This window comes from Marmota flaviventris, chromosome 4 (assembly GCF_047511675.1).
Source record: "Marmota flaviventris isolate mMarFla1 chromosome 4, mMarFla1.hap1, whole genome shotgun sequence".
NCBI lineage: Eukaryota > Metazoa > Chordata > Mammalia > Rodentia > Sciuridae > Marmota > Marmota flaviventris.
This window is the reverse complement of record NC_092501.1, coordinates 23,917,755-23,930,524: the sequence shown is the minus strand read 5'-3', so window position 1 is coordinate 23,930,524 and position 12,770 is coordinate 23,917,755. Positions and strand designations below refer to the sequence as shown.

Here is a 12,770-nt window from a genome sequence, read left to right as displayed (position 1 = left end):
TTTTTTAGTTCTCGGCGGACACAACATCTTTGTTTGTATGTGGTGCTGAGCATCGAACCTGGGCTGCATGCATGCCAGGTGAGCGCGCTACCACTTAAGCCACATCCCCAGCCCCTCATTGTTTTTTCTTTATAAAATTTTCATTGTGGAAAGATTAGAAAATGTGATATGTACTAAAGGGACAAAAAGAAGTCATATATACCACTTAGAGACAACCATTGTTAATATTTTGGTGTCTTTTTCTATACTTTTCTATGTTTTCTTATTGAGATTTGCATACTCTAGGGCTGGAGGATAGTTCATTCTTTTAACAACTTAGGGATCTATAAGAGCAATTGTGTTTTAGATTAATTTTTACATAAGAGCAAGAAGCAGGAAAACTTCTTCCTATAAAACCAGTCTTTTGCTGATTAAATGGATAGATGGATGGATGGGTGAATGGATAGAAGGAATATTTTTGCTGAAGATGTTCTGTAGTGCAGGCTTTCTAGTTGTAAATTCTTTTCACTCTTGTTTATTATGGAAGGTTTTTATTTCACCATCAAATCTAAAGCTTAGTTTTGCTAGATTTAAGATTCTTGGTTGGCATTCATTTTCTTTCAGAGCTTGGTATATGTTGTTCCATGATCTCCTGGTTTTGAGGGTCTGGGTTGAAAAATCTGCTGAGATACGAATTGGTCTTCTCCTATATGTGATCTGATTCCTCTCTCTTGCAGCTTTTAAGATTCTATTCTTATTCTGTATGCTAGGTGTTTTCATTATGATGTGCCTTGGTGTAGATCTGTTATAATTTTGTACATTTGGTGTCCTGTAAGCGTCTTGTATTTGCTTTTACAATTTGTTCTTCATGCTTGGGAAATTTTCTGATATTATCTCATTGAAGAGATTGTGCATTCCTTTGGTTTGAAACTCTGTGCCTTTCTCTATCCCAATAACTCTTATATTTGGTCTTTTGATGCTGTCCTTATAATTCTTGGATGTTCTGTTCATGGTTTCTTACTATCTTCACTGTGTGATCAACTTTATTTTCCAGATTGTATACTTTGTCTTCATTATCTGACGTCCTTTCTTCCAAGTGATCTAGGCTGCTGGTTATGTTTTCTATTGAGTTTTTTATTTGGTTTATTGCATCCTTCATTTCAAGGATTTCTGTTTTTTTTCAGAGTCTCTATCTCTCTCTTGAAGTAATCTTTTGCTATCTGTATTTGCTCTCTTATCTCTTTGTTGGAGTGATCAATTTTTGCCTGTATTTGCTCATTTAGGTCATTCTTTAATTCATGGATCATTTTAATTATGAACCTTCTGAACTCCTTCTCTGACATTTCATCAACTTTGCTCTCCATGGGTTCTGTTATTTTAGTGTTCTGGTTTGTTTGGGGCACTTTCCTCCCTTGTTTTTTCATGTTGTCTATGTGTCTTCCTTTCTTGCGGTTTCTTCCTTATATTCTTGTAGTACCCATGCAGATTGTCTGTGCCTCACCTTGATGTTGGGCTTCCACACCCTGCTGGTGTCCCTCAATGTATGCTACTGCACCTAAAGATGGTGGTGGCAATAGCCGAGGTAACTAGAGATAATAGTTGAGGTGCCCCAAGATAGAAGCAATGTCTTACAGAGATGGGGCTGAAAGGGTGGGCCCCACATTCTCTTTGGGATGCCTACTCTGAGATGCCATTGCTTCTAGGCCCTGCCTGCTGTCAAAAAGTTAGGAGCTACTGCGTGGTGAAGACTATGGCTATGACTGCAGTGTCCCAAGATGGAAGTGGTTTAGGCTTAGGCTCCCAGATAAGGGGGTGGGAACTTGGACCTACCCTGGACTTGGGTCCTGTGCTAGTTGGTATGGGCAAATCTGGGCCGGGCTCCCGAAGTAGTTGTGAGCCTGGGCCATGAGCAGGATGGTGTGGGTGGGATCTGTGCTGCTGGGCTTGACCTCCTGTGGTAATCTGCTGGTCGGAAGCAGGCAAGAGGCTGGGCTCTCTAGGGTGCCTGCCAGAGGAGGGGGGGTACCTGGGCCTACTGTGAGCCTGGGTCCCGTGCAGGCCACTGTGGGTAGATCTTGGCTGCCGGGCTTGACCTGCCGCAGTAGTCTGGAGGGAAGGATTAGATTGGTCAATGGAATATTTGGATATTTGTAATCAAGTCAGCTTATGTTAAGCTGGTCAGGTACATGTTTGAGCTGGGAGGATAGGTTTTTGTTTGCCAGCATCCTGCCCTTGGGGGAAACTACTTCACCCTCACTCAATGTGGTCAAGTTAGTTGTGAAACGTGCTGCATTTCTTCTTTCTCCAGACCTCCTAGTGACAGGGATGAGCACTTGACCTCCATCTCAGCAAATCATATCCTTGCAACCACTTGGATATAGAGATTGGTCCAGGGTGGAATGTGATCCACACAGGGCTAACCAGAGTTTTTCCTGGAATTGATTTGTGAGCACTAGGAGAAGAAGTCTCATTTTATAATGAGGAAGCTCAATGGGAAAGATGACCCAAGTGGGCAGTGAGTTTGTGTGAGAGCAGGGACTAGGGGTGCAGAAATAGTGTGTGTGTGTGTGGGGATAGTGGGGGGGAGAGAGTGAGCGAGCAAAAATGTGGCTGATACTGTTTGAGCCCTTGGATCCATTAAGATGCCTAGTTACATTTACCAACTAACTTTTGCTTAAGCTCGTTGAATTGGTTTGGGTCATGGCTAATGTGCTACCCCAGCTGTTTAGGATGGGGCCTAGCTGATCTAGTCTCTAAGTGCACACTGCCTGGCCCACGGCCTGCTTGACTCATTGAGTTATCATCTCCTCTTTGTGCTCAGGATATAGCTCTTCTGCCTTTTATTCTGCCTTGAAAGTTTCAGCGTCCAGCTCTGCATTCATTTTGGTGACAATGGGCCAGTCTTTTCCTGGGAAAAGAGGAGCCCAAAGCACCCTCTTGGCAATCAGCGTAAGGGTAGAACCTGTGACTTCTCTCATAGTTGATGGGGTCAGATGGGTAGGGCAGGACCCATTTTGATTAATATGCCTATAAAATGGAATTCTGGGACTGACCTCCACTCAACTCAAGCCACACAAAGATAATTGACCTTTGGAAACTGCCTTTGGCAGTCTTTTTATTATTTTTATAGGAAAGTCCTGCAAACCAATTACATCTCACAATGGGCCTTTTATGGTGCTATTAGTTTAATGCAGCTTTCAGAGAAATTAGCCCTCAGGGAGCCTGAAATTCTAGGGGAAAAAAAAAAAGCCCTTCGTGGACTTATTTGACTTTTGGATTCATAGGAAAGATGGATTGGTAGCACAATATTCCCTACAGTCACTTTTGCATTTTGAGCCATCTGACCAAAGTCCCATTTTAGGTCCCTGGTGTCTGGCCCAAGGAAAAGGAAAAAAATAAATTTAGAAAAGAACAAGCTGTCTCTTTAAAGAACTCAGTCTACAAATCAAGGAGGGTTTATTCTCCTTTAGTCTGAGGTTAAAGAAAAATGGAAGTGAGAAGATTGAAATAGCACTTTGATTTGAAGGTCTGGGCTTTTCAGAATGTGAGATTACAGGTGTCTGTCTTGGATCCTCGAGTTGGCTTCCTCACCTCTCACCCCAGCCACAATTATTTACAGAGTGATGGCTCTGTGCCACTGTCACAGTGTCAGGCTGTGGGTCTCCACTGGAGAGAAGGGAGGGACCATCTCAGCAGTCACCCTGCCCTCTGCCACAGAACAAGTGCCTGGGACTTAGAGCAAGCTGGGGGGGGCGGGGAGAAGGACTTGCAGGAGCCCCTGGAGTCTGACCAGGCGGGAGGCCAGCCCATCCCTGGGACAGGGAAGGAACCATAGAGCAGGTCTGGGAGGGGCAGAAGGCCCAAGCCACTTGCCCTTGAGCTTTGATCCTTGCCCCCCAGCCCTGGTCATCAGCCTGGTGCACCTGTGAGCTCACAGTCTTGTTGCTGCTCCTACCTTGAGGGCTTAACTGGGTCCTCACACTCTTTCCCTTCAGTTATTGTTGGCTCTGGTTCTGACCTTGCCAGGTCCCCGGGCAGAAGAACCTGGGTTTTATCTGCAGGCCTGTGGGCTTCCTGGAGCTGCAGGAAGATTTTGCTTCACCTGAGCAGACGGGGCTGGCTGAAATGCTGAGAGTTATGGCAGACACATGGGAACAGCCCTCAACCATCAGTGGGAAGGAGGTAGGTGGATACCCAGCTCCCTAACCCCAGGTAGGACAACTCTGGGATATGTTCTACAGAGCCTCCCAAGTTGCCCAGTAGGATGGAGCCCCAACTGCCCCCAAAGGCAAACTTATTTTTTACATGTCCTTCCTTTCCACGTCTCAGTTCTGTACTCCCCACCACTGCTCCTCAGAGTCACCGCCAAACAAACCACACACACCCAGCCTTTCTCAGAGCCTTGTCTCAGATGGGGGGTGGGGGACCCAGCCCAGGCTAGGCCTCATGCTTATTTCCTGTTCCTGACTCACTCTGTCTTATACTGCAACCGGCTCTTCTTGCTCTTTTCTTATTCTGTATTTATATGACTTCTTGGATCGTATCTTATCCAGGTTCCTCTAGGCAATTACCCGGGTAGACTCCCAGGACCCTCTTGTGGCCCATGTGGCTAGAATTCTTGCTGGCTTTGGCCTAGTACTTGATGGAGGAAATAGAATCTCATTTTAAGGGGAAAATGAACAGAAAGAAAGAGAAAGCCTCCCTCTAGAAGGAGGAGAGGAGAGAATAGTGAAAGGAGCACACCTTGGACTTGATGCACAGGATGTGTCTCTCAAGCAAGATGGGCCCTGACAGTTGAGTTCTCCATCCATGGAAACTTCTAGGCCTGCTCTTTCTGGATTTCTGCTCCTGGAACTTGGAAATACCGATGGATTGGTTTTATCAAAAGCGGTGCTGGTCTGGGTTCTGTGTGCCCACCTATAATTCCAATTTCTCTGGAGGCTGAGGCAGAAGGATTGCAAGTTTGAGGTCAACCTCAGCAATTTAGCAAGACCCTGTTTCAAAATAAAAAATACAAAGGGCTGGGGATGTGGCTCAGTGGTAAAGCACCTCTGGGTTCAATCCCTAGTACAAAAAAAAAAAAAAAAAAAAAAAGCAAGTCTGGGCTCCCTTCTAAAGCAGCAGTGTCTTCTTATAAGGCAAATGGCATGGCTGCATCTGCTGCTTGTGTGATATTGGGCATGTTGTTTAATCTCACTATTACAGCTCAGTGTCTTCATCTGAAGGATGAAGCTCATCATGTACCACCTCATAGCATAGCTACGAAGAGTAAATAAGAAAATGTGATGAAGTGCTTAACAGAATGCCCGGCACACAGTAAGAGCTCAATAAATGCTAGCTGTTATTATTAACTTGTCATGTACTGCCTGGTTTTGTTCATTATCTTTTGATATTTTATCTCCCTGAAGGCACCAGAGCAGCATCTCTCTTCTCTTGGTGTCTGTAGTTTGTGCACATAGCAGAGGTATGAGAGGATCCATCTACAGAGACCAGGCAGGTTAGCATCCTGGCTCTCTGGACCTTGCTCTTCCTTCTTGACTTTCAGGGCTTGCTAGAGCTTCACCCACTGCAGAATTCCAGGTGCAGAGACGCCACACCAATACTGAAGGGCTGTTAAAATACCCTCCTATCCACAGGGCCTCGCTGAGAATCAGGAGACACAGGAAGAGAGTTCAGTGATAGCCGGGATCAGCCCCATCCCTGAGTCTGTAAGGGATACTGCCTCATTATGATCCAGCCATTTCACTGGCCACCCGGTTGACCATCCTTAAAGCCCCAAGACAGACTGAGGCTGGTTCCCCAAGAAAGAGCAGTGCAGCCTGGGGGTATTAGCCGCTCTGGAGGCACCCAAGAGTTCAAGCCGAACGAGCCTTTTAAACAACACCATCATCTGCTGCTTCCCCTTCAGTGTTCCAGACAGATAAAGATAAAATAGCTGAGGTAATTGTGGAGATGGAGTGTCGCTGGCAAATGATCTGAGCACAAAGACCATTTCCAGAGACAGATGGAGTGGAGGCTCCGGTAATTTTTCTTGAATCATGTTTAAAGTGGCACAGTCTGAAAACCAATTCAACACAAGTGCTGCTCCGAGGTCCGGGTCCACCTGAACTTGGAAAATATTAAAGCCCAGCGGAGCTTCACAGTGACCAAGGAAGGGTGAGATTCCCCCAAATAACCACATGTGAGTGGTTTGGAAAGAGGAGCATGATGGTCACACCTGGGGAATTCCACCACCCAATGGGTAATTCCTTACCCATTGCTGCTGCGTGACAAAGCTGTCATCTTTACTTGGCCTAATAGCAGGGGATGGGATGGCACAGGGTGGGATCTGGTGACCCCCCTGGGGCCTTTCTTGTTCCTAGTTCAGCCTGCTGAGAGGCATCCAGACAATGGATTTTAGGAACCTGGCACTTTGGAGTTTGAATGTGCTGGCAGCTTCCGTGGGCCCAGCGCCAGGGAGAAAGCAGTTGGGGACTTCCCTCAACTCTCTCTCAACCTGCTAATGAAGGAAGTAATGGGCTCTGAAGGTAAAATGACAGCATCTTATGCTGCCACTGAAAACCATGTTGTAGAAAAACCATCTGATGACTTGGGGGACGGATCATGATCTATAGCCAAAAGAAAAAAAGACTACAGAACAGCATTCTGTGAGCTCTCAGTGTTTATTCGAAATGACAAACACACACATATGCAAAGAAATAATGACTAAAAAGACAGATCAAATATTTATCTTTAGGTTTTTATGCTTGTCTATATTTTCCATAATGGGTTTATATTTTGTTAGGAGACAAAGATGTATTAAAACCATATCTTGTATTTGCATAGTATTCATGGTTGTTTTTTCCATACATACTTTCACCTGATGCTCACGAAAGTTCTATGAATTCGGTAGAGCAGTTATTCCCGTTTTACAGATGAGGGAGTTGAGGCTCAGAGCAAGTCAGGGACTTGAAGAATGCGTTGTTTAGCTTTTAAGACACTGAGCTGGGGTGGGAACCTAAATCCTGTGTGTTCCCGTTTAGTCCTCTGAGCATGCGGGGTATCAAGACAAGATAATCAACAGGACCTGCCACTGGGCAATTGTGGTCCAAAGTCATGTTCTGGATCATCTCCTTTTATGATTACTCATCTACTGTTCACTTCTTATTGGATTCTTGTCTGTTCCCTGCACTAGACTAAATTCCCTGGGGGAGAGGACTGAGTCCAGATGCTTCCTTAGCAAACTGGCACTTGGTCCTGAGGTCTCTCCCTGGCTAGACATAACGCTCTGGAGCAGAGTCTGTCTTTTTACTCACCATCCAGTTTCCTTGTGTCCAGTCAATGCCTGATGCAAAGGAGTCAATGGTTCCCACATGGGATGCACGGTGCACCTCACTGGGAACTGAAGTCCACTAGTGGACAAAGGAGACGTGGTTTCTGGCTCTGGGGGGTTTCCCCAGTCCTTGGAGCCCTGCAGAATGCTCGTGGAAGGAGTCAGGGACGGAAGATGTGAAGAAATGAACCCTCTCAGGAGGTGGTGCTTGGAGCTTGCAGCTCCTGGAGCGAGGGTGGGGGAAGACAGCAGAGAGTCTCTGCATGGCTCACAGAGTCACTAGGGCAGAGCTTTCTGTGGTGGCAATGTGGGTAGGATGGGGACAGGCCTCTCCCAGGGGAATGTGTATTTAAATGACTAGGGGTCATTCTGAGGCTTACCATTCCACCATCTGGAGAGTCATTGTTGGAGTGTTGCTGGGTATAGCAGCTGGGGTTTGTTGCACGCTGGTGTGTGTCAGGTCCTATTGTGATATCTTGTACGCATAAACTGAAACTCTTAACTATCCTACTAGAGTGGTACGATTATCATTTACAGATGAGGACCCAGAGAGGTAAAGCAATTTGCTCAAGGTCACCCAGCCAATGAAGGATGTCCAGAATTGGAACCTAGAGAGGCTGTCCTCTGTTATGTGCTCTTAATCATGGAGCTCAAGTCTGCTGAGAGAATGCACATCTCAGTTGGGGTAGGAAGGAAGAGAAAAGGCTGAGAACCACTTGAGAGGAGAGTGGGAAGATCTTGGAGATTCCTTCCATTTCTCATTTCTTGAGCTTATATTTGCTAGGGAGATGTGAATACTACCCATTGTAGCTGCTCGAAAATGTTCCAGAGCAGGCTGGGTGTGGTGGCCCCTGTCTGTAATTCTAGCAACTCAGGAGGCCAAGGCAGGAGGATCACAAATTTGAGGCCAGCCTCAGCACTTTAGCAAGATCCTGTCTCAAAAACTAAAAAAATTCCTCCAGGCACTGTGCCAGGTACTGGGAGCATTATGTGAACGGAACACACTCAATGCCTTCCTTCATGGAGCTCATCGTCTGGTAAGGCAAACAGAGAGCAGTCAGATCACTCCACAAATGGGGAAATTACCACAAAGGATTTGAAGGGAAGGCCCAGCTTTTTCTGGGAACACATAACAGCTTGGCAGGCCCCAGGTGGGCACAGGAGGTCAGGGAACACCTCTCTTCAAAGCCTAGCTTAAATGAGATTGAGCGATGGACTGGAGGTACCTGGTGAATGGAAGGAGCCAAAGGGAATCCGGTTAGAAGATTGGCGTGTGCAAAGGTCCTATGGTAGGAAAGAGCCAGAGGAGTTCCGGGGAGTAAGGGAAGACCAGACTGGATGCGACGCAGAGCTAGCTCAGGAAGCAGCTCAGACCAAACTGGTGAGGGATTGGCAGGGGGGGGTGCGGCCATGCGGGGCCTGCATGGATGGAAACCATGCATCTCAGTTTGTAGGGAACGATCCTGTTCACCCCTCTTTCCTTAGCAATTTGGGAATAGAGTCTCTTTTACTCTCAACGCTGTCTTGGTTTAGGTGACACAATGTATGGTCCCCCCTTTTAGGCCATGTTGTTGACATTTGCAGCACTGGATGGAGATTGAACCCAGGGCCTCGGGCATGCTAAGCACACACTCTACCATTGAGCAAAGTCCTCAGCCCCTCTCAGGCTACGCTGATGAGGTATTTCTTACCCTAAAAAATGGGAAGTTCCTACCTGGTTTTCAGCAGGTGAAATTCTCCTCTGAGACAACCAGATTCAGTTTCTCAGGTAACTCTGGCTGCAGTAGGAGGGTGGGTGGGAGGGGTGGAGGGTGCAGGAGAGCTATGGACTGCTCATGATAAGGTAAAGCCTGTCAATACCATGGAGGGAGCTACTCCCTTTCACTGGAGTCTCCCAGAGAAAGTTCCAGACCTCAGGTTTAGAGAAGAGCCACCATCCACACATAAGTTGGCCAGGGGTAGATCTCGCCTAGTCTCCTTTTTTGTTGCCAGGGGCCTGTGTCATGTAGCATCTGGACAAGGGAAGTCCTAGCCTGATTTCCTGAAAAACCAAGGACTTCATATCTATTCTGGAAAAAACTCATGTAGGTCTCCCTAGGTGTCACCCATAGGCCAGCTAGCACGGGCGCCTTCCCATCAGGCCACCCATCTCCGCACAACGGGGAGGGGGGTCTTCTGCTAGTCCAGGGGCTGCTTCGTGGATGTGGTGGCAGGACGTGGTAGTGGCCGTTTGTTTTCCTAGAGCCTGTCGTGGATTGCCGGTGAATGATAGAGTTTGGGGGGATGTACCTACTCCCCTGAACTGCAGGTATCCACCCCACCCCAGCTTTCACTTTGCTTTTACATCTGTATTAAGACGCTCTGCCTCTTCTCACCCCGCCCGCTGGCCTATTGAACCCGCCTGGGCTGGGCTGCTGTTCCCAGCATCGCAGGTCTTTTCTCTCGCTTGGTGAAATAAAAACAGAATTATTCTAGCGGAATGTTTTACATCAGATGCAATCTAAGAAAGCGGCTGACAGAACGGAGGGCTCCTTTGGAAGCAGCAGGCTGGCCGGGGAGAGGGTGGGGGGGAGGCCTATGAGCAGAGGGAGCTCAGCCCACAGGGCGGGACGGAGGAGCCAGGCTGCAAAGGGCTCCAGGAGCTCTGGTGGCACCGGATTAAGTCACCCCGGGAACTGATGGCCCTTTTCAGTGTGTTTATCCTCTCGGAATCTAATGTGGTAGTCCAGAATGATGTGGCTCAGCGAGGCGCCTCTCCCTCCGCCCTTTTTTCTGGTTCCATCCCCCCCTCCTCTAAAGGTTTTCTTCTCTCAAAGTTTTTACTGCTGCCCGGCTCCAGCCAGGAGTCCCCTTCTCCTGACCCCACCCCCCTGCATCTCTGGGTTGTAAATGAACTGTCCTGGAAGCCAGAAAACAAGGGTTTCTAGCTCATCGTCCTGGACGCTGAGAGTCCTGGGGGTTTTCAACTCTGCCTGTCGCTAACGGGAAACCCAGGGCATGGCCAGCTCCGAGCAGTGACTGTGGTCCCTGGAGTCATCGTGTGGCTTCTTCCCAACCCAAGCGCAGAGTCTGACTGCTTTATAACCAGCTAGCACCAAAATGAGCCTCTGAGCCCCTCTCCTCCCATCCTCCCGATCCATCAGAGGACAGGCTCAAGTCCAGATAGGTGACAAGGGGACCATGACCTCACACACTCCTGGAGGCCAAACCCTAGCCCAGGGCTCTCTTTCCCTTGGTAAAGCAGAGAGAAGCCCAGAAGGCACTGCTGTCCTGGTTTCTCGTGTCGTGATTCTAAGGCCCTGGGACACTGGGGACCCCACCAGGACCTGTGCTGTGAGTGTCTTTACAAATCAAGGCCTGATGGAGAGGAGGGGTTTGGCTGGCAAAGCATCCAGGCCCATGGCTCCAGACCAGATGGGCAGATGCCCGTGGTTCAGGGAAGCAGTGGAAATGAGGGCAGCAGGCCAGGGGTCAGCAGTGGGGAATGGGGATTCAGCTGCAAACTGAAGCCACTGGTGCTCCAGCCTATTGTCCACACAGAGTAGGGAGGGCTTAGGGTGGCCTGGCCTGGCTGCTGCGATGGGGACAGGGACATGGAAGTGAAGGGCTCCTGATGGACATGCGTGTTGGCCTGTTCCCTGGTGCTTCCTCTTCTGTCTCGCTCCCTCTACAACTTTCCAGTAAAGGAGAAGAGATTACCCAGAAGAATGTTGTGGGGTCAGAGGTAGTGGGGTGGGGGTGGGGCTCTGTTGAATGCTGGTGGAGCTTCCTATCCTACCCAGCCAGCAAGGGGTTAGAAGAGACTGAGCTTGTTGTAGGACAAGGACTCCTTATGTCCAGCTAAATTTATAAAAAAATTTTCCTTCAACATAAAATGCCCAATGGACCTGGGTTAGAGGAGAATTTTTATAATTTTTTTCATACAGAAAACTTAGTATATTTTTAACCCAGTTTCGTGGAAAATTCTTTAGGCCTTGCCTTTTGCCGACAGTGTGAGCCACAGACCTTGGATGTTGAGAGCCACAGCCGAAGGGGCCCCAGCAAACTTCCAGCTGCCAGCAAACTTCCAGCTGCCGGCTGATGATTGGCTCACAGCGGCCCCAGCAACATCTAGCTGATTGGCTCCTCTGCAGTGATGCTCATTGGGCTGTTTCCCTGCCCTTTCAGACCATGGAGCTGCTCATTGGGGGACTTTTTTGGCTCCGCCCACGTGACCCAGCCAATCGGCCTCAAGAGCAGGAGGATTGTGGGAGGTGGAGAGAAGCTTGTGTGGGAGAGAGAGGCTTGTGGGAAGCCGATGGTGGCAGTTGAGGCTCTGAGGGTTTTTCCTGAGAGGCTGTTTTGTTTGGCGTGTGTGGTTCTAAAAATAAAGTTAGTTTCTTTTGACAAGTGGCTCCTGATTGTGCCCAGCCAGACTGCGGCACTTGGATCCAGCACATTGCCCCTCCAGTGACAGCAGTTCCCAAGGTGTCCCACCAGCTTAGACGGGGCACCTGTGTCTTCTGAGTTATCTTGTGGGGGTGGATGAGGGCGAGGCCTTTCTGTAGAGTAGCCTCCCCAGTCTGGCTCTCCCCTTTGTGATGTGGAAGGGACCCAGGGCAGGCAGGAAGATATCAGCTGGATGGAAGCCACCTGGTGCAGCCAACCCCAGCTGAGCCTTCCTGTTTGCCCACAGGTGGTGACAAGATTGAAAGACAGGTGCTGCTTTGGCGAGGACATCTCCTCTGCCTGCGGCTTTCTTCTCAGCCTGGGCCAGCAGCCTCTGCTTCTTCTCTTGCGGTGTCTCTGGGCTGAGGTCATGGACCAGCTCAGGCAGGTGAGTGGCGGTTTGGCAGTCCAAGGTCTAGGTGAACTGGTGAGCGTTGGAGGCGCTCTCAGCTGCTTGCAGAGCCCAGTGAGCTCTTGCTCTGGCAGCTGAACTAGGTGGGGTCACTCCACAAAGCCGTCAAGGTTCCCTTTGGGTTGGATGTCCTGTCCAAATCCAAAATTCTCAGGCCTTTTCTCAAACAGGGGACTCACCACCTTCTTGGCCTCCTGGTTCTTCCTCATGGTGAGGGCTAGGGCCTCCATCTTCTGTTTTAATAATCTTGGACAACTAGAGGAGAAAGAAAAAAAACCAACAATTTTTAAAAATCAGTTTCTGCCTATTGAGTCCTTAATACATGCTGGGCATTATACATTAGGTCCTGAAAGCCTCTGAATGACCACATGGCACAGATATTATTATCCTTTGTTTTGTAAATGGATGAAGAAATGAAGACTCAGACAAGTAACTTGTTCAAGGACACACAGTACAGTGGGTCCACGCGCGCGCACACACACACACACACACACACACACACTACACACACTATATATAGATAAATACAACTTTCAAAACTTGTTCCATTTTGGATCACAGGCCTCTTATACAATAGCCATCTTCCTACCACACACAGCTTTTCGTTAGAGTAACGGCTTTGGTTGAGGTCACCTTTCC

General features: G+C 48.4%; 1 pseudogene; it reads right to left on the bottom strand.

Annotated features, from left to right (window-relative positions):
• Nucleotides 1-8,277: 8,277 nt before the first annotated feature.
• On the bottom strand, nt 8,278-12,361 carry LOC139705471 (large ribosomal subunit protein eL8 pseudogene; annotated as a pseudogene).
• Between the last annotated feature and the right edge of the window lie 409 nt (nt 12,362-12,770).